General features: G+C 45.6%; 1 protein-coding gene and 1 pseudogene across 1 annotated transcript in view; one reads left to right on the top strand and one right to left on the bottom strand.

Annotated features, from left to right (window-relative positions):
- The window catches only part of LOC126108536 (guanine nucleotide-binding protein subunit beta-2), a 170,056-nt gene that overhangs the window by 50,868 nt on the left and 96,027 nt on the right, over positions 1–23,161 (bottom strand). The gene's annotated exons all lie outside the window — the stretch shown is intronic.
- LOC126109110 (5S ribosomal RNA) lies at positions 18,653–18,770 on the top strand (annotated as a pseudogene).

Raw genomic sequence — 23,161 nt, 5'->3', positions numbered from 1 at the left:
AATTGATCGGCGTCTTAGGGAGCACGGAACATTCCAACCTATGACTCGCGACTGGGGAAGACCTAGAACGACGCGGACACCTACAACGGACGAGGCAATTCTTCGTGCAGTTGACGATAACCCTAATGTCAGCGTCAGAGAAGTTGCTGCTGTACAAGGTAACGGTGACCACGTCACTGTATGGAAAGTGCTACGGGAGAACCAGTTGTTTCCGTACCGTGTACAGCGTGTGCAGGCACTATCAGCAGCTGATTGGCCTCCACGGGTACACTTTTGCGAGTGGTTCATCCTCATTTCAGTGCAAATGTTCTCTTTACGAATGAGGCTTCATTCCAACGTGATCAAATTGCAAATTTTCACAATCAACATGTGTGGGCTGACGAGAATCCGCACGCAATTGTGCAATCACGTCATCAACACAGATTTTCTGTGAACGTTTGGGCAGGCATTGTTGGTGATGTCTCGATTGGGCCCCATGTTCTTCCACCTACGCTCAATGGAGCACGTTATCATGATTTCATACGGGATACTCTACCTGTGCTGCTAGAACATGTGCCTTTACAAGTACGACACAACATTTGATTCATGCACGGCGGAGCTCCTGTACATTTCATTCGAAGTGTTCGTACGCTTCTCAAGAACAGATTCGGTGACCGACGGATTGGTAGAGGCGGACCAATTCCGTGGCCTCCACTCTCTCTTGACCTCAACCCTCTCGACTTTCATTTATGGGGGCATTTGAAAGCTCTTGTCTACGCAACCCCGGTACCAAATGTAGAGTCTCTTCGTGTTCGTATTGTGGACGGCTGTGATACAATACGCCGTTCTCCAGGGCTGCATCAGCGCATCAGGGATTCCATGCGACGGAGGGTGGATGCACGTATCCTCGCTAACGGAGGACATTCTGAACATTTCCTGTAACAAAGTGTTTGAAGTCACGCTGGTACGTTCTGTTGCTGTGTGTTTCCATTCCATGATTAATGTGATTTGAAGAGAAGTAACAAAATGAACTCTGAACATGGAAAGTAAGCGTTCCTGGACACATGTCCACGTAACATATTTTCTTTCTTTGTGTGTCACGAATGTTTTCTGAAAGTTTGGCCGTATCTTTTTGTAACACCCTGTAATTGTTTAATACAAACCATACAAAAAGGCACGGAAGTATGTTTTTTAACACAAACCTACGTTTTTTTAAATGGAACCACGTTAGTTTTGTTAGCACATCTGAACATATAAACAAACTCGTAATCAGTGCCGTTTGTTGCATTGTAAAATGTTAATTACATCCGGAGATATTGTAACCTAAAGTTTACGCTTGAAACCTTCGACGTTCAGTTGCGTGTTGTAACAAACACGGGCCACGGTCGGCGAGCAGCATCTGCAGGGACATGTTTACGATGACGACCTTGTTTACGAGTGTGGCTGTAGTGCTCTGTTGTGGTTTGGTCTAGCTGTCGCTTGCTGCTATTGTTATTCTGCATTCGTCTCCGCACGCAGACCAACTGTAGTACACCGTGTTACCAGACGTCTGTGATAGTGTAGTGTTGTAGGAACTGTGACCATGGTGTATTCGAACTCTGAAAAGGCGGAGATGATACTCATCTATGGCGAGTGTCGACGAAATGCAGCTGAAGCCTGCAGGGTGTATGCAGAACGGTACCCGGGCAGAGAGCATCCAACGTGCCGCACATTGCAAAACATCTACCGCCAACTGTATGCAACAGGTGTGGTCGTAGCACGCAAACGGGTCCGTAACAGGCCCGTCACAGGAGAAGCGGGTGCAGTTGGTGTGTTAGCTGCTGTTGCCATGAACCCACACATGAGTACACGGACATTGCGAGAGCCGGTGGACTGAGTCAAAGTAGTGTCATGCGCATACTGCATCGTCACCGTTTTCACCCGTTTCATGTGTCGCTACATCAGCAATTACATGGTGATGACTTTCATCATCGAGTGGCCGGCCTCGGTGGCCGTGCGGTTCTAGGCACTGCAGTCCGGAACCGCGGGACTGCTACGGTCGCAGGTTCGAATCCTGCCTCGGGCATGGATGTTTGTGATGTCCTTAGGTTAGTTAGGTTTACGTAGTTCTAAGTTCTAGGGGACTGATGACCTAAGATGTTAAGTCCCATAGTGCTCAGAGCCATTTGAACCATTTGATTTGAATCATCGAGTGCAATTCTGTCAATGGGCATTGACAGAGAATGCGTTGCAGTTCTACCTGTTTACCGATGAAGCGGGTTTCTCAAACCACGGGGCAGTGAATCTACGGAACATGCATTACTGGTCCGTGGACAATCCTCACTGGCTCAGACAGGTAGAGCGACAGCGACCGTGGACTGTAAATATATGGTGCAGAATCATTGGCGACCACCTCATTGGTCCTCACTGCATTGCAGGAGCCCAAACAGCTCCAACATACATCGCGTTTCTACAGAATGATCTGCCAACGTTGCTCGAAAATGTCCCACTGGAAACGCGTCGACGTATGTAGTATCAGTATGATGGTGCACCTGCACATTCCGCAATTAACACTAGGCTGACCCTTGACAGGATGTTCGACGGGCGTTTCATAGGACGTGGAGGACGCATAAATTGGCCAGCCCGTTCTCCTGATCTTACACCTCTGGACTTCTTTCTGTGGGGTACGTTAAAGGAGAATGTGTACCGTGATGTGCCTACAACCCCAGAGGATATGAAACAACGTATTGTGGCAGCCTGCGGCGACATTACACCAGATGTACTGCGGCGTGTACGACATTCATTACGCCAGAGATTACAATTGTGTGCAGCAAATGACGGCCACCACATTGAACATCTATTGCCCTGACATGTCGGGACACACTCTATTCCACTCCGTAATTGAAAACGGAAACCACGTGTGTACGTGTACCTCACCCCTCATGGTAATGTACATGTGCGTCAGTGAAAAAGACCAATAAAAAGGTGTTAGCTTGTGGACGTAATGTGCTGTTCCAGTCTCTTCTGTACCTAAGGTCCATCACCGTTCCCTTTGGATCCCTACGTAATTCGGTGCTCTCCGATACACACGATCGATCAGCGGAGGAGTGATACTCGAGCGTCAACTTTAGGTTACTATATCTCCGGATGTAATTAACATTTTACAATGCAACAAACGGCACTGATTACGTATTTGTTTATATGTTCAAATGTGCAAACATAACTAACGGGGTTCCATTTAAAAAAAAACGTAGGTTTGTGTTAAAAAACATAATTCCGTGCATTTTTTTATGGTTTGTATTAACTAATTACACTAGCCCCCCTCCTCACGTTCGGTCTGTGGAATCGATTCGTCAGTATTTAATGTGGTTTACGATATATATATATATATATATATATATATATATATATATATATATATATATATATATATATCAGGAAATTGGTAGTGGTCGAGGAGAGCAATCTCCGATCGGGCTAACGGAGGAAGAGGGAAATTTAAGGACCTGGATCGGTGTCTGTGGTTACGCTGTTTGTGTCCTGCAATTCCATCTGTCTGGTGGAGCGTTGTGGTTTTGGGGAAGCTTAATTGTAGCCCAAAATTGAGTATAGTTCCATTTTACCTTCTCCTCCGTGAATCCCCTCTATCTGGTAGCACCTTTCGGTCTGCTCGCGTCCATCACTAATTTTCAACGTAAAAATTGTAGCGGCTACATGTTAAGACTACTTAATATCCCATTATTATATTCTGGCCATGAAATGTATATGAACCTCGAAACTGCGAGTAATACTAAGATGAACATTATTTTAATTAGTGAAAATTGCTTGAGTAAATTGTGAGACATCTGGGTCTGTCACATTTAGATGCGTTAATGTTCCAGTCAGTGCTGCTGCGGGTTCTGTAGGCCATGTGAATTTTATTACAAGCGTGTTACTCTTGGTTTCACTAACAGCACTGGTTGTAATAAAGAAGTGTTCGGCAACTACAAACTGGTTATGTGTTTACTTCCGATGTGTCGAAAGGAATGACGCATCATTATCTACTGGAACACGTAACATGCTCTCAATCATAGGTGACGTAGGACTGTGATTATAAACGAGAGTGATGAAAATTTCTGACTTTAATTTTTCTGCGTGAGCTATGTGCGGCGTAAAACCGCACTGCTGGCATTTCACCAACTACAGGGTGTTTCAAAAATGACCGGTATATTTGAAACGGTAATAAAAACTAAACGAGCAGCGATAGAAATACACCGTTTGTTGCAATATGCTTGGGACAACAGTACGTTTTCAGGCAGACAAACTTTCGAAATTACAGTAGTTACAATTGTCAACAACAGATGGCGCTGCGGTCTGGGAAACTCTATAGTACGATATTATCCACATATCCACCATGCGTAGCAATAATATGGCGTAGTCTCTGAATGAAATTACCCGAAACCTTTGACAACGTGTCTGGCGGAATGGCTTCACATGCAGATGAGATGTACTGCTTCAGCTGTTCAATTATTTCTGGATTCTGGCGGTACACCTGGTCTTTCTAGTGTCCCCACAGAAAGAAGTCACAGGGGTTCATGTCTGGCGAATAGGGAGGCCAATCCACGCCGCCTCCTGTATGTTTCGGATAGCCCAAAGCAATCACACGATCATCGAAATATTCATTCAGGAAATTAAAGACGTCGGCCGTGCGATGTGGCCGGGCACCATCTTGCATAAACCACGAGGTGTTCGCAGTGTCGTCTAAGGCAGTTTGTACCGCCACAAATTCGCGAAGAATGTCCAGATAGCGTGATGCAGTAATCGTTTCGGATCTGAAAAATGGGCCAATGATTCCTTTGGAAGAAATGGCGGCCCAGACCAGTACTTTTTGAGGATGCAGGGACGATGGGACTGCAATGTGGGGCTTTTCGGTTCCCCATATGCGCCAGTTCTGTTTATTGATGAAGCCGTCCAGGTAAAAATAAGCTTCGTCAGTAAACCAAATGCTGCCCACATGCATATCGCCGTCATCAATCCTGTGCACTATATCGTTAGCGAATGTCTCTCGTGCAGCAATGGTAGCGGCGGTGAGGGGTTGCCGCATTTGAATTTTGTACGGATAGAGCTGTAAACTCTGGCGCATGAGACGATACGTGGACGCTGGCGTCATTTGGACCGCAGCTGCAACACGGCGAACGGAAACCCGAGGCCGCTGTCGGATCACCTGCTGCACTAGCTGCGCGTCGCCCTCTGTGGTTGCCGTACGCGGTCGCCCTACCTTTCCAGCACGTTCATCCGTCACGTTCCCAGTCCGTTGAAATTTTTCAAACAGATCCTTTATTGTATCGCTTTTCGGTCCTTTGGTTGCATTAAACCTCCGTTGAAAACTTCGTCTTGTTGCAACAACACTGTGTTCTAGGCGGTGGAATTCCAACACCAGAAAAATCCTCTGTTCTAAGGAATAAACCATGTTGTGTACAGCACACTTGCACGTTGTGAACAGCACACGCTTACAGCAGAAAGACGACGTACAGAATGGCGCACCCACAGACTGCGTTGTCTTCTATATCTTTCACATCACTTGCAGCGCCATCTGTTGTTGAAAATTGTAACTACTGTAATTTCGAAAGTTTGTCCGCCTGAAAATGTACTGTTGTCCCAAGCATATTGCAACAAACGGTGTATTTCTATCGCTGCTCGTTTAGTTTTTATTGCCGTTTCAAATATACTGGTCATTTTCGAAACACCCTGTATATATATATATATATATATATATATATATATATATATATATATATATATATATATATATTGTAGCCCAAAATTGAGTATAGTTCCATTTTAGCTTCTCCTCTGTGAATCCCCTCTATCTGGTAGCACCTTTCGGTCTGCTCGCGTCCATCACTAATTTTCAACATAAAAATTGTAACGGCTACATGTTAAGACTACTTAATATCCCATTATTATATTCTGGCCGTGAAATGTATATGAACCTCGAAACTGTGAGTAATACTAAGATGAACATTATTTTAATTAGTGAAAATTGCTTGAGTATATTTTGAGACATCTGGGTGTGTCACATTTAGATGCGTTAACGTTCCAGTCAGTGCTGCTGCGGGTTCTGTAGGCCATGTGAATTTTATTACAAGCGTGTTACTCTTGGTTTCACTAACAGCACTGGTTGTAATAAAGAAGTGTTCGGCAACTACAAACTGGTTATGTGTTTACTTCCGATGTGTCGAAAGGAATGACGCATCATTATCTACTGGAACACGTAACATGCTCTCAATCTTAGGTGACGTAGGACTGTGATTATAAACGAGACTGATGAAAATTTCTGACTTTAATTTTTCTGCGTGAGCTATGTGCGGCGTAAAACCGCACTGCTGGCATTTCACCAACTAGTTAAAAATAAAAGCCACTGAAGATGTCACATTTAGTCGTCTGGTAATCTCTGAACTTCTTCCATCCGAGGACAGCAGTACATTTCAGTTCTGCCACTCTGATACCGAGGCGATTGACAACAGAATCCCAAGCCGGGGGGGGATTTAAATCGGCCGGCCGCCCTCAGGAGCTCAGTTCGTCAGCGCACCTGACGATGGCGACATGTCTGATCGCCGAAACATTGTGCCCGTTGGACATTATGAACTGGCAATATACAGTTCGAGCAACCTTCAACTGCTTCCGTGTGGCCATTATCAAGTACAAACAACAGTGCCTTAGTGCACGTTTGCTAAAAACTGCCTGACATGAAATGACGCCGAAGGTCAATCCATTGAATTGTGTTCCTGATTACGTTTTTATGTGCCTACTGTAATCTCCGAATTGTACGGTGAATATGTTGATCATACTATGGTTTATTTTCCGTGCATACATAATATTTGCTGGCATAAATGATTCTGCATCATTTACAATTTACAATTTGTACAGAAACCAGATGGCAGTTATAAGAGTCGAGGGACATGAAAGGGAAGCAGTGTTTGGGAAGGGGGTGAGACAGGGTTGAAGCCTGTCCCCAATGTTATTCAATCTGTATATTGAGCAATCAGTGAAGGAAACAAAAGAAAAATTCGGAGTAGGTATTAAAATCCAGGGAGAAGAAATAAAAACTTTGAGGTTCGCCGATGACATTGTAATTCTGTCAGAGACAGCAAATGACTTGGAAGAGCAGTTGAACGGAATGGATAGTGTCTTGAAGGGAGGATATAAGAAGAACATCAACAAAAGCAAAACGAGGATAATGGAATGTAGTCGAATTAAGTCGGGTGATGCTCAGGGAATTAGATTAGGGAATGAGACACTTAAAACAGTAAAGGAGTTTTGCTATTTGGGGAGCAAAATAACTGATGATGATCGAAGTATAGACGTTACAAAATGTAGACTGGCAATGGCAAGGAAAACGTTTCTGAAGAAGAGAAATTTGTTAACATCGAATATTGATTTAAGTGTCAGGAAGTCGTTTCTCAAAGTATTTGTATGGAGTGTAGCCATGTATGGAAGGGAAACGTGGACTATAAATAGTTTGGACAAGAAGAGAATAGAAGCTTTCGAAATGTGGTGCTACAGAAGAATGCTGAAGATTAGATGGGTAGATCACATAACTAATGAGGAGGTATTGAATAGAATTGGGGAGAAGAGAAGTCTGTGGCACAACTTGACTACAAAAGGGATCGGTTGGTAGGACATATTCTGAGGCATCAAGGGATCACCAATTTGGTATTGGAGGGCTGCGTGGAGGGTAAAAATCGTAGAGGGAGACCAAGAGATGAATACACTAAACAGATTCAGAAGGATGTAGGTTGCAGTAGGTACTGGGAGATGAAGAAGCTTGCACAGGATAGAGTAGCATGGAGAGCTGCATCAGAACCAGTCTCTGGACGGAAGACCACAACAACAAACAATCAAGAGCCAAAGAAACTGCTACAGCCATGCGTATTCTCGAACGTATTATCAGTTCGAATATAATGAATTTCCTTCTACATCTACATCCATACACCACAAGCCACCTGACGGTGTGTGGCGGACGGTACCTTTGAGTACCTCTATCGGTTCTCCCTTCTATTCCCTTTTATCCTCGTGGTCTCTTCGCGAGATATACGTAGGAGGGAGCAATATACTGCTTGACTCTTCGGTGAAGGTATGTTCTCGAAACTTCAACAAAATCCCGTACCGAGCTACTGAGCGTCTCTCCTGCAGAGTCTTCCACTGGAGTTTATCTACCATCTCCGTAATGCCTTTGCCATTACTAAATGATCCTGTAACGAAGCGCGCTGCTCTCCGTTGGATCTTCTTTATCTCTTCTGTCGACCCTATCTGGTACGGATCCCACACTGCTGAGCAGTATTCAAGGAGTGGGCGAACAAGCGTACTGTAACCTACTTCCTTTGTTTTCGGATTGCATTTCCTTAGGATTCTTCTAATGAATCTCAGTCTGGCATCTGCTTTACCGACGCTCAACTTTATATGATTATTCCATTTTAAATCACTCCTGATGCGTACTCCCAGATAATGTATGGAATTAACCGCTTCCAGTTGCTGACCTGCTATATTGTAGCTAAATGATAAAGGATCTTTCTTTCTATGTATTCGCAGCACATTACACTTGTCTACATTGAGATTCATTTGCCATTCCCTGCACCATGCGTCAATTCGCTACAGATCCTCCTGCATTTCAGTACAATTTTCCATTGTTACAACCTCTAGATATACGACAGCATCATCCGCAAAAACCTCGACGAACTTCCGATGTCATCCACCAGGTCATTTATGTGTATTGTGAATAGCAACGGTCCTACGACACTCCCCTGCGGCACACCTGAAATCACTCTTACTTCGGAAGACTTCTCTACATTCAGAATGACATGCTGCGTTCTCTTATCTAGGAACTCTTCAATCCAATCACACAATTGGTCTGATAGTCCACATGCTCTTTCTTGCTCCTTGAGATAGAGAAGTTGCTGTCCACGCATCAGCACGGCTTTAGAAATCAGCCCTTTTTTCACATGATATCATGTGAACTGTGGATGAAGGGTACCAGACGGATGCCATATTCCTTGACTTCCGCAAAGCGTTTGACTCGGTGCCCCACTGCAGACTCCAAACTAAGGTACGAGCATATGGGATTGGTTCCCACATATGAGAGTGGCTCGAAGACTTCTTAAGTAATAGAATCCAGTACGTTATCCTCGATGGTGAGTGTTCATCGGAGGTGAGGGTATCATCTGGAGTGCCCCAGGGAAGTGTGGTAGGTCCGCTGTTGTTTTCTATCTACATAAATGATCTTTTGGATAGGGTGGATAGCAATGTGCGGCTGTTTGCTGATGATGCTGTGGTGTACGGGAAGGTGTCGTCGTTGAGTGACTGTAGAAGGATACAAGATGAGTTGGACAGGGTTTGTGATTGGTGTAAAGAATGGCAGCTAACTCTAAATATAGATAAATGTAAATTAATGCAGATGAATAGGAAAAAGAATCCCGTAATGTTTGAATATTCCATTAGTAGTGCGGCGCTTGACACAGTCACGTCGATTAAATATTAGGGCGTAACATTGCAGAGCGATATGCAGTGGGACAAGCATGTAATGGCAGTTGTGGGGAAGACGGATAGTCATCTTCGGTTCATTGGTAGAATTTTGGGAACATGTGGTTCATCTGTAAGGAGACCGCTAATAAAACACTAATACGACCTACTCTAGAGTACTGCTCGAGCGTTTGGGATCCCTATCAGGTCGGATTGAGGGAGGACATAGAAGCAATTCAGAGGCGGGCTGCTAGATTTGTTACTGGCAGGTGTGATCATGACGCGAGTGTTACGGAAATACTTCAGGAACTCGGGTGGGAGTCTCTGGAGGAAAGGAGGCGGTCTTTTCGTGAGTCGCTACTGAGGAAATTTAGAGAACCAGCATTTGAGGCTGACTGCAGTACAATTTTACTGCCGCCAACTTATATTTCGCGGAAAGACCACAAAGATAAGAGAGATTAGGGCTCGTACAGAGGTATATAGGCAGTCATTTTTCCCTCGTTCTGTTTGGGAGTGTAACAGGGAGAGAAGATGCTAGTTGTGGTACGAGGTACCCTCCGCCACGCACCGTATTGTGGATTGCGGAGTATGTATGTAGATGTAGATGTATTCAAATACAGAGATATGTAAACAAGCAGAATACGGCCCTGCGTCCGGCAACGCTTATACAAGACAACAAGTGTCTGTCGCAGTTAGATCGCAAGTGTCTGCTACAACAGCAGTGTAGTGGTTAATAAAAAAGGAAAAGAGAGAATAAAAGAAAAAGAAAAAAAGGTTGAAAATGTGGGAAGAAATCGTAAGTGAAAATGTTTTTTTTTTAAATCGTTAATGACCGTGGAAAAAGGGAAAGAATGAAAAGCAAATCGGACTTCGTATTATAGAAAAGCTATTGTTAGGGGTGGTCCTTGTGGCGTTTTTGAGCAAAAGTTAAACCAGTTTCCACTACAAAAAGTATTGAAAAAGAACAGAGAATACCAAAATGTAACTGACGAGGGAAATGGCGTAGCTTTGAGTTCATTCTTTACCAGGTTAACATGTCTTCTTTCGGGCGGCGTCCAGGTCTTCAAAAATCTCCTTGATTTCTGCGTGAAAAGTCTGCTCCGAAATCTTGCAATAGTCCAGGAATCACTAATTTATACCAATTAAAATCATCTTGATACTGTATGCAATTTAATGTACTTTGCTACTTCCATCCTCCGAATTTCTTAACATTTTCCACAATATGTCTACACATTAAAATCAGATCAAGACTAGCTAATAAGTTTTTTTTAACGTCTTCATCAGATCACGTCTGCCTTAAGCTTCGGCTATCAAGAGACAATTAAGAAACGAATAGGAAACAAACAAAAAAAAGCTACAATATTAGTAGTTTCTCTGCCATAGAGCGCTCATACCGCTGCGACGGGATATTTTTTATCTGAGGGAACGAGTGTAGCGCGGCGAAAATTCTAAGTCCCGCTACAGCAGATTATCATTTAAGTGACTTTGAGCATGGTGTTATAGTCGGCGCAGGAGCGATGGGACACAGCACCTCCGAGGTAATTATGAAATGGCGATATTCCCGTACGACTATCTGACGAGTATACCATGAATATCATAAATCCGGTAAAACGTCAAATCTCCGACACCGGTGCGACCGGAGAAAGATCCTGCAAGGACGGGACCAACGACGACTGAAGAGACACAAGTGCAACACTTGCGCATATTGCTGCAGATTTCGGCGCTGGGCCATCAACAAGTGTCAGTGTGCAAACCATTGAAGAAAACATCGCCTGTATGGGCTTTCGGAGCTGAAGACCCATCATGTACCGTTGATGACTGCACGAAACAGCGTTATGCCTCACCTCGGCCAGTCAACATTGGACTGTTGATGACTGGAAACATGTTGCCTGGTCGGACGAGTGTCGTTTCAAATTGTACCGAGCCGATGAAGGTGTATGGGTAAGGGGACCACAAGAATCCATGGACCCTGCATGTCAGCAGGTGACTGATGAAGCTGATGGAGGCTCTGTAATGGTGTGGGGCGGATGTAGTTGGGGTGATATGGGACTCCTGATACGTCTAGACAGGACTGTGACAGGTGACACGTACGTAAGCATCCTGTCTGATCAGCTGCATCCATTCACGTCCACTGTGCATTCCGATTGACTTGGGCATTTCCAGCAGGACAACGCGACATCCCACACGTCCAGAATTGCTAAAGAGTGGCTCCAGGAACACTCTTCTGAGTCATAGACTTCCGCTGGCCAATCTCCCCAGACATGAACATTACTGAGCTATCTGGGACACCTTGCAAGTGTTGTTCAAGAAGAGATCTCCACCCCGTTGTAGTCTTGCGAATTTATGGACAGCCCTGCAGGATTCGTGGTGTGAACTCCCTCAATCACTACTTCAGACATTACTCGAGTCCATGCCACGTCGTGTTGTGGCACTTCTCCGTGCTCGCTGGGGCCCTACACGATATGAGGAAGGTGTACCAATTTCTTTGGCTCTTCAGTGTATATTACTTCTTGTTGCGGAATGAGTAGGGACTATGTATGTACTCCTTGAATGGTGTTGCTTCTTGCAACTCAGTATGCTTTGTAGTTTTAGCGACTAAGACATTGTTCCTTGCAAATGCCGAAATCGCAACAGGAGTTACCCAAATGCGTTCACATGTAGTTAACAAGTACTACAAACAACACATTATAACAGAAATCAGTCTACTACCCTCATACTCCCACTCCACTGAAAATTTTAGAAGCAAATAATAAACACTGCTGCTCTTTCAGAATTGGATCTAGCAGCGATTTCTGTACAACTAGAGTTAACCAAATGCAGTAGCATTCAGTATAGTGGAAATACATTCACACAATACGACGCGATCCTATGTACAAATATGCACTTCGATGTAGAATATTTTTACTGAATAACAGTAACTGGCACAATAACCGTCTTGTCTGTCACTAATTCCAAAAAACAGCAATAAGCAACACTATTCAATGCAGAAATACATACGAGGTGCATTCAAGTTCTAAGGCCTCCGATTTTTTTTCTAATTAACTACTCACCCGAAATCGATGAAACTGGCGTTACTTCTCGACGTAATCGCCCTGCAGACGTACACATTTTTCACAACGCTGACGCCATGATTCCATGGCAGCGGCGAAGGCTACTTTAGGAGTCTGTTTTGACCACTGGAATATCGCCGAGGCAATAGCAGCACGGCTGGTGAATGTGCGGCCACGGAGAGTGTCTTTCATTGTTCGAAAAAGCCAAAAGTCACTAGGAGCCAGGTCAGGTGAGTAGGGAGCATGAGGAATCACTTCAAAGTTGTTATCACGAAGAAACTGTCGCGTAACGTTAGCTCGATGTGCGGGTGTGTTGTCTCGGTGAAACAGCACACGCGAAGCCCTTCCCGGACGTTTTGTTGCAGTGCAGGAAGGAATTTGTTCTTCAAAACATTTTCGTAGGATGCACCTGTTACCGTAGTGCCCTTTGGAACGCAATGGGTAAGGATTACGCCCTCGCTGTCCCAGAACATGGACACCATCATTTTTTCAGCACTGGCGGTTACCCGAAACTTTTGGTGGCGGTGAATCTGTGTGCTTCCATTGAGCTGACTGGCGCTTTGTTTCTGGATTGAAAAATGGCATCCACGTCTCATCCATTGTCACAACCGACGAAAAGAAAGTCCCATTCGTGCTGTTGTTGCGCGTCAACATTGCTCGGCAACATGCCACACGAGCAGCGATGAGGTCGTCCGTCAGCATTCGTGGCACCCACCTGGATGACACTTTTCGCATTTTCAGGTCGTCATGCAGGATTGTGTGCACAGAACCCACAGAAATGCCAACTCTGGAGGCGATCTGTTCAACAGTCATTCGGCGATCCCCCAAAACAATTCTCTCCACTTTCTCGATTGTGTCGTCAGACCGGATCGTGCGAGCCCGAGGTTGTTTCGGTTTGTTGTCTGCCTTCTGCCTTCATTAAACTGTCGCACCCACGAACGCACTTTCAACACATCCATAACTCCATCACCACAAGTCTCCTTCAACTGTCGATGAATTTCAATCGGTTTCACACCACGCAAATTCAGAAAATGAATGATTGCACGCTGTTCGAGTAAGGAGAACGTCGCCATTTTAAGTATTTTAAACAGTTCTCATTCTCGCCGCTGGCGGTAAAATTCCATCTGCCCTACAGTGCTGCCATCTCTGGGACGTATTGACAATGAACGCGGCCTCATTTTAAAACAATGCACAGGTTTCTATCTCTTTCCAGTCCGGAGAAAAAAAATCGGAGGCCTTAGAACTTGTATGCACCTCGTACTTACTCCATGACAAGATGTAATAAAGTTGAATACTAACTCTGTCAAAAGCTGCTAACAAGGTGTTCTCCATTAAATGCGAGAAAGTACACAAAACGGACTTCGAGGATATGGCGGCACTGAGGACTTCAGCTTTGCAAAAAGATGTTCAGATGTGTGTGAAATCTAATGGGACTTAACTGCTAAGGTCATCAGTCCCTAAGCTTACACACTACTTAACCTAAATTATCCTAAGGACAAACACACACAGCCATGCCCGAGGGAGGACTCGAACCTCCGCCGGGACCAGCCGCACAGTCAGCTTTGCAACCAACGTGCTTCTGGAGATACATGGATGATACACTTTTCGTCTGGCCGCATGGACGTGATGCTCTTAATAGATTCTTGGACCACTTCATCTGTCTTCATCCCCACATCAAATTTACTATGGAGGTTGAAAGTGATGGGATGCTTCCATTTTTAGACATTCGGTTTATAAAAAACGGATGGTACTTTGGGACACAGTGTTCACCGAAAGCCGACGCACACAGATCGGTATCTGCATTCTAAGAGTTGTCATCCACCACACCAACGCAGTGGCGTCCTTAGGACTTTGGTACGGAGAGCATAGGCCACTTCCGACGCGGACAGCTTAACCCAAGAACTTGAGCATCTGGTGGCTGTTCTTAAGGAAAATACACTCCTGGAAATTGAAATAAGAGCACCGTGAACTCATTGTCCCAGGAAGGGGAAACTTTATTGACACATTCCTGGGGTCAGATACATCACATGATCACACTGACTGAACCACAGGCACATAGACACAGGCAACAGAGCATGCACAATGTCGGCACTAGTACAGTGTATATCCACCTTTCGCAGCAATGCAGGCTGCTATTCTCCCATGGAGACGATCGTAGAGATGCTGGATGTAGTCCTGTGGAACGGCTTGCTATGCCATTTCCACCTGGCGCCTCAGTTGGACCAGCGTTCGTGCTGGACGTGCAGACCGCGTGAGACGACGCTTCATCCAGTCCCAAACATGCTCAATGGGGGACAGATCCGGAGATCTTGCTGGCCAGGGTAGTTGACTTACACCTTCTAGAGCACGTTGGGTGGCACGGGATACATGCGGACGTGCATTGTCCTGTTGGAACATCAAGTTCCCTTGCCGGTCTAGGAATGGTAGAACGATGGGTTCGATGACGGTTTGGATGTACCGTGCACTATTCAGTATCCCCTCGACGATCACCAGTGGTGTACGGCCAGTGTAGGAGATCGCTCCCCACACCGTGATGCCGGGTGTTGGCCCTGTGTGCCTCGGTTGTATGCAGTCCTGATTGTGGCGCTCACCTGCACGGCGCCAAACACGCATACGACCATCATTGGCACCAAGGCAGAAGCGACTCTCATCGCTGAAGACGACACGTCTCCATTCGTCCCTCCATTCACGCCTGTCGCGACACCACTGGAGGCGGGCTGCACGATGTTGGGGCGTGAGCGGAAGACGGCCTAACGGTGTGCGGGACCGTAGCCCAGCTTCATGGAGACGGTTGCGAATGGTCCTCGCCGATACCCCAGGAGCAACAGTGTCCCTAATTTGCTGGGAAGTGGCGGTGCAGTCCCCTACGGCACTGCGTAGGATCCTACGGTCTTGGCGTGCATCCGTGCGTCGCTGCGGTCCGGTCCCAGGTCGACGGGCACGTGCACCTTCCGCCGACCACTGGCGACAACTTCGATGTAGTGTGGAGACCTCACGCCCCACGTGTTGAGCAATTCGGCGGTACGCCCACCCGGCCTCCCGCATGCCCACTATACGCCCTCGCTCAAAGTCCGTCAACTGCACATACGGTTCACGTCCACGCTGTCGCGGCATGCTACCAGTGTTAAAGACTGCGATGGAGCTCCGTATGCCACGGCAAACTGGCTGACACTGACGGCGGCGGTGCACAAATGCTGCGCAGCTAGCGCTATTCGACGGCCAACACCGCGGTTCCCGGTGTGTCCGCTGTGCCGTGCGTGTGATCATTGCTTGTACAGCCCTTTCGCAGTGTCTGGAGCAAGTATGGTGGGTCTGACACACCGGTGTCAATGTGTTCTTTTTTCCATTTCCGGGAGTGTAGATACTCCGAGAAGCAGGTTCGTCGGGCTATGGAGTTTGGACCATCACTGGAGGTGCACGAAGAGGAACATAGATCGGTGGCCTTTCTTGCTTACGCTGGAGGCATATCGTTTAAGATTGGTCGAATTTCAAGGAATTTCAACATTAAGAGTGTGTTCGGTCCACCTTCTAAGATTAGGGCACTACTCGGCTCTGTGGAAGATGATTTGGGGCTTAGGAAACCCGGGGTGTACAAAATTCCGTGTCAGTGTGGGAAGGTCGTTCGATTCGCACAGCTCATGACAGGTGTGCGGAACATCGCCGTCGTACGAGGCTACAACAGCCGGAAAAATCTGCAGTAGCAGAACACTGCCTAAATGAGGGACACAGTATGGAATCTGATGAAACTGTGGTAGTCGCCAACATTTCCTGTTTTTGGAACATTGTCTATAAAGAGGTGATTGAAGTTAGGTTGGCGGATAATTTAATCAACAGAGACAGTGGGTTTCCTCTTTGCAAGACTTGGAATCCTGTATTGTCTCGCATCAAAAGTGAACGTTCTTCGGTGCTGCCCTGAGTGCGATATATCGTTTCCAGCAGTGTTCCACTAAGGGCGGCGCCACCTCCCTGTCTTGGAGGGCACCAACCGTGATGCGCCGTGCATTGAACGGTGGCCTATATAGGACGTCGATTTGCAACCTGGCGCCAGTTCTCAGCGGGACTCATCAGCAGAAGCAGCATTCTCCTGAAGATGGCGACCAGTTGGATCGCCGAAATATCGAGTCTAGTTGATTTTAGGTTCCAGCAGCAAACGCTAAGAGACTTTCAAAATGATTTGTTAATTTTCAAAGCTCTGGATTTCCTAAAATATTACATGTACAGGTACGACTGATGCACGACTACAACTGGGTAGTCACCGACTTGCATTGTCCGCTCCCGGTAGCTGAGTGATCAGCGCGACAGACTGTCAATCCTAAGGGCCCGGGTTCGATTCCTGACTGGCTCGGAGATTTTCTCTGCTCAGGGACTGGGTGTTGTGTTGTCCTAATCATCATCATTTCATCCCCATCGACGCGCAAGTCGCCGAAGTGGCGTCAAATCGCAAGACTTGCCCCCCTTCTAACAGCCGTGTACCGCAAGTCTCTAGAGGAACAGAAGGTTCCAAATGATTGGAAAAGAGCACAGGTAGTCCCAGTCTTCAAGAAGGGTCGTCGAGCAGATGCGCAAAACTATAGACCTATATCTCTGACGTCGATCTGTTGTAGAATTTTAGAACATGTGTTTTGCTCGAGTATCATGTCGTTTTTGGAAACTCAGAATCTACTATGTAGGAATCAACATGGATTCCGGAAACAGCGATCGTGTGAAACCCAACTCGCTTTATTTGTTCATGAGACCCAGAAAATATTAGATACAGGCTCCCAGGTAGATGCTATTTTTCTTGACTTCCGGAAGGCGTTCGATACAGTTCCGCACTGTCGCCTGATAAACAAAGTAAGAGCCTACGGAATATCAGACCAGCTGTGTGGCTGGATTGAAGAGTTTTTAGCAAACAGAACACAGCATGTTGTTATCAACGGAGAGACGTCTACAGACATTAAAGTAACCTCTGGCGTGCCACAGGGGAGTGTTATGGGACCATTGTTTTTCACAATATATATAAATGACCTAGTAGATAGTGTCGGAAGTTCCATGCGGCTTTTCGCGGATGATGCTGTAGTATACAGAGAAGTTGCAGCATTAGAAAATTGTGGCGAAATGCAGGAAGATCTGCAGCGGATAGGCACTTGGTGCAGGGAGTGGCAACTGACCCTTAACATAGACAAATGTAATGTATTGCGAATACATAGAAAGAAGGATCCTTTATTGTATGATTATATGATAGCGGAACAAACACTGGTAGCAGTTACTTCTGTAAAATATCTGGGAGTATGCGTGCGGAACGATTTGAAGTGGAATGATCATATAAAATTAATTGTTGGTAAGGCGGGTACCAGGTTGAGATTCATTGGGAGAGTCCTTAGAAAATGTGGTCCACCAACAAAGGAGGTGGCTTACAAAACACTCGTTCGACCTATACTTGAGTATTGCTCATCAGTGTGGGATCCGTACCAGATCGGGTTGACGGAGGAGATAGAGAAGATCCAAAGAAGAGCGGCGCGTTTCGTCACAGGGTTATTTGGTAACCGTGATAGCGTTACGGAGATGTTTAACAAACTCAAGTGGCAGACTCTGCAAGAGAGGCGCTCTGCATCGCGGTGTAGCTTGCTCGCCAGGTTTCGAGAGGGTGCGTTTCTGGATGAGGTATCGAATATATTGCTTCCCCCTACTTATACCTCCCGAGGAGATCACGAATGTAAAATTAGAGAGATTAGAGCGCGCACAGAGGCTTTCACACAGTCGTTTTTCCCGCGAACCATACGCGACTGGAACAGGAAAGGGAGGTAATGACAGTGGCACGTAAAGTGCCCTCCGCCAAACACCGATGGGTGGCTTGCGGAGTATAAATGTAGATGTAGATGTAGACTTGCACAAGGCGAGCGGTCTACTCGACGGGAGGCCTTCGTCACACTATTTTTACCGACTTGCATTACGCAGACCATCTGGAGTTGCAAGTGCCATGCCTTGACAGAATGGTGAGAAAGCGAGAAAATAGTTTTTGTGTGTTGGAGTATGCGGTATGGCTATCTGCTACAACTAACAACAGTGCAGCGTGAATTGGAAAAGAATTATGGAAAAGAATCCCCACGTAAAAAGAGCACTGTGAATTGTCGACGGCAATATGGGATACTAGCTGTCTCTTTGAGGCCAACGGCCTTGCCGCAGTGGTAACACGGGTTCCCGTCAGATCACCGAAGTTAAGCGCTGTCGGGCTGGGCTAGCACGTGGATGGGTGACCATCCGGTCTGCCGAGCGTTGTTGGCAAGTGGGCTGCACTCAGCCCTTGTGAGGCAAATTGAGGAGCTACTTGACTGAGAAGTAGCGGCTCCGGTCTCGTAAACTGACATACGGCCAGGAGAGCGGTGTGCTGACCACGTGCCCCTCTGTATCTGCATCCAGTGAGGTCTTTGGTCTGAGGATGACACGGCGACCGGTCGGTACCGTTGGGCCCTCCAAAACCTGTTCGGCTGAAATTTTCTCTTTAAACAGAAAAGAACCGGTCGACCAATTGTGACCTATGCAACCGTGGAGAGGGTGGGGGAAAGTTTCATATGCAGTCCAAGAAATCAGTGGTCCATGAAAGCTACAGCGTAGATTTTGAGACGGCGTTTCAGTTTCAAACCGTAACGTCTGCAACTCTTGCAAGAATTAAAACCGGACGATTATGCCCGGCACCTTAAATCTTTCATCACAATGTAGGAATCACTTGAGGATGAACACTTCGCCTCCCAAGCTGATATTCAGGGACGAAGCAACTTTCCATTTATCTGGAGAGGGTAATCGCACAATGTGCAAGTGTGGGGCTCTGGAAATCCTCATGAAATTGCGAGACTCGCCGAAAGTTAATGCTTCCTCGCCAGTTTGACAGACGAAGCTACATAGGCCGTTTTTCTTCAGAGAGAAGTCTGAGACGGGTACCCCTTACCTAGACGTGTTGCAATTGTGATTGTTTCCACCAAAGGCTGCTGATTCCAAGAATTTCATCTTCCAACAGGACGGTGCACCACCACATTGCATCACCTATGCTCGTCGCTACCTATACGATGAACTTTCGCATCGCTGGATTCGGCGTAGTGATGAAGATGATGTGGCTCTTCTCCCTTGCGCTAGCGCCTCCTGAGTTTTCCCTTTAGGAGTGCAGATAGGACCGTGTTTACTTACCCCTACTGTCATGAACACTGGAACAGCTCAGAGAACGCATAAATGCTGCTGTGAGGACCATCTGACAGGATGTCGTTACATAAGGTATGGAACGAATTTCACTACCGCTTGAACGTTTGCCGTGTGACTAGAAGAGCACTCACACACAATTTTTAGAGTGCAAAAGCCAAAGTTGGATAGTGTACAGTTCTGTTCATCTACATAAATAAAAATGTGAATGCTCATTTGTTTAAAATCGTATATCTCTGAAAGTTCTTCACGAATTGCGTTCAAATTTTGATACAGCGTTACTTTCCAATACGACCGTGTTTTTGTATCTACTGGAGCGCCATATGGCATATACATAGTTCTTGACCGAGTACTTTCAAATTTTGATGTATATAGTACTGCCATTAAAATTGCTATACCAAGAAGAAATGCAGATGATAAACGGGTATTCACTGGACAAATATATTATACTACAACTGACATGTGACTACATTTTCACGCAAATTCGGTGCACAGATCCTGAGAAATCAGTACCCAGAACAACCACCTCTGGCCGTAATAACGGCCTTCATACGCCTGGGCATTGAGTCAAACAGAGCTTGGATGGCGTGTACAGGTACAGCTGCCCGTGCACCTTCAATACGATACCACAGTTCATCGAGAGTAGTGACTGGCGTATTGTGACGAGCCAGTTGCTCGGCCACCATAGACCAGACGTTTTCAGTTGGTGAGAGATCTGGAAAATGTGCTGGCCAGGGCAGCAGTCGAACATTTTCTATATCCAGAAAGGCCCATACAGGATCTGCAACATGCGGTCGTGCAGTATCCTGCTGAAATGTAGGGTTTCGCAGGGATCGAATGAAGGATAGAGCGAGGGGTCGTAACACATCTGAAATGTAATGTCCACTGTTCAAAGTGCCGTCAATGCGAACAAGGGGTGACCGAGACGTGTAACCAATGGCACCCCATACCATCACGCTGGGTGATACGCCAGTATGGCAATGACGAATACACGTTTCCAGTGTGGGTTCACCGCGATGTCGCCAAACATGGATGTTACACCCTGTGCATAAGGGCTCTGTTACGTGTTGTAAGGTGTCAAGCAAATCCAACACCTTCCATGAAAACCCTGACATGATAAGCAAATTCAGTAGTATGTCACATAGCTCTGAATAAATCGTGACATTAAATTAACCAATGTAATACGAGTAACGAGTGAGCAAATGGAATACCACAGACTAACACAAGAATGCCTAAATGCATGTCAGACCTTCCCACCGTGAGACAAACGCAGTTCCGAGGGGAGAAACGAGAACAGAAGCCGAGAGCAGAACCGTGTTAAGTTAGAAGGCCCTACGAAGAGGGACAGACACCCACGTCGCCAGCTAACCGTTAGGACCCATGTTAAAAGCTAGAGCCTTAGCATGAGACTTTTTCGCGTCTCTGTTACGTCAGGACCAACCCCCAGCCCATGTTAAAAGATAGAGCCCTCCAGAAGAACAGTATAGATCTTACGATAACATTAAAAGGACCACACCGACTGCAACTTTTAGCGTGAGACTTTTTCGCGTCTCTGTTACATTGCAAAGTTTAATAACATTGCCCCACTACGAGAAGTATAACGTTTCTCATTGGATAGACAGAATTTTTGTAGGCGGAGCTTAAGGTTAACATTGAGACCATGACTGGTCAGATGAAAACACAGCCGGATAGTTTTTTTTTAAACCAACTTTGGTAAATTGTAGTAAGGAGAAGTTAGGAGAGAGTTGCTTCCGAGACGGCGAGGTGAGCAGAGCTGTGCTGTCCGCTGCCCCCTGACGAACACCGACAAGGTAATGAACGCACGCGATGCCGCATAACAGCGCATAAAGCTTCACTCAGAACTGCAGAAGTCTCATCTGTTACATCCCCTTTTTGCGTAATACTAGTGTCGATCATCAATTAAAGCTCATGGTGTTCAAATTTGCCACTTGAAGTAAAAATCTGAAACGCGATGATTTTTCTGTTATATAGTTATTGAGAAGCCACATCAGCCACTGTAATTTACGACAAGTTAGATAAGTAATTAAAGATAATTGAGGGTCACTGTAGACCATTTTGATAGTTTTCTCTTTTGTGAAACTTAATTTAAACCTAGATTATAGATGTGATATGGCACAGGTCATCCTTCAATCCATTGTAGAACTTGGAAACCCATTCAGGGAATATTCGTTCACATTTTTGTTGAACTCAGTTGGTTTTTACCATCCTGTATTAAAACATTTCCTTTTATCAATAGTGCAATTTATAAACAATGTTCTGTGAGTAGAATAAAATTTCCAATGGTAAACTTAACTGCTTTTCCGACGTTATTTTACCAGCTAACTAAAAATAGGAAAGCCTTGAACCCCTTCCACTAAATTTAGTTAGTATTAAGATTCTTTTACAGGGAGTGCAGTGGAGCTGACGCTGAAATCATTAAGTATTTGGTTATACCATCGCTAGTCTCACTGAACTCTTCTGAACTCTACATGTCATGTGTGGTCTGGAATCTCCTTACCAGCAACTGGCCCCAGGTTCAAACTACTGAATTCCCTAAAAAACACGCTCAGAGCGTCGTTGCGCGAAAGTGGTAGGGAGACACGATATAGAACAAACAGACACCACGCAGAATGTTAGAGACTCGCCCAAAGTTAATGCTTCCTCCCCAGTGGCACAGACGAAGCTACATAGGCCGTTTTTCTTCAAAGAGAGATCTCTGAGATGGGTACCCCTTACCTAGATGTGTTGCACTTGTGATTTTTCCACAAAAGGCTGCTGATTCCGAGAATTTCCTCTTCCAACAAGACGGTGCACCACCACATTGCAGCACATATGTTCGTCGCTACCTATACGATGAACTTTCGCATCGTTGGATTCGGCGTAGTGATGAAGATGATGTGGTTCTGTTCCCTTGGACCTCAAGTCACCTGACCGAACACCTCCTGACTTTTCCCTTTAAGAGTGCAGAAAGGACCCTGTTTATTTACCCCTACTGTCCAGAACACTGGAACAGCTCAGAGAACGCATAAATGCTGCTGTGAGGACCACCTGACAGGATGTCGTTACATAACGTATGGAACGAATTTGACTATCGCTTGGACGTTTGCCGTGTGACTCGAGGAGCACTCATACACAATTTTTAGAGTGCAAAATCCAAAGTTGGATAGTGTACAGTTCTGTGCATCTACATAAATAAAAATGTGAATGCTCATTTGTTTAAAATCGTATATCTCTGAAAGTTCTTCACCAATTGCTTTCAAATTTTGATACAGCGTTACTTTCCAATACGACCGTTTTTTTTTTTTAATATCTACTGGAGCGCCATATGGCATATACATAGTTCTTCACCGAGTGCTTTCAAATTTTGATATATATATATATATATATATATATATTGTACTGCCACTGAAATTGCTACGCTAAGAAGAAATGCAGATGATAAACGGGTATTCACTGGACAGATATATTATACTACAACTAACATA

The sequence above is a fragment of the Schistocerca cancellata genome, chromosome 11 (assembly GCF_023864275.1).
Source record: "Schistocerca cancellata isolate TAMUIC-IGC-003103 chromosome 11, iqSchCanc2.1, whole genome shotgun sequence".
In the NCBI taxonomy this organism is placed as follows: Eukaryota; Metazoa; Arthropoda; class Insecta; order Orthoptera; family Acrididae; genus Schistocerca; species Schistocerca cancellata.
Note: the sequence above shows the minus strand (reverse complement) of the source record. Positions and strands in the feature narration are given on the sequence as shown.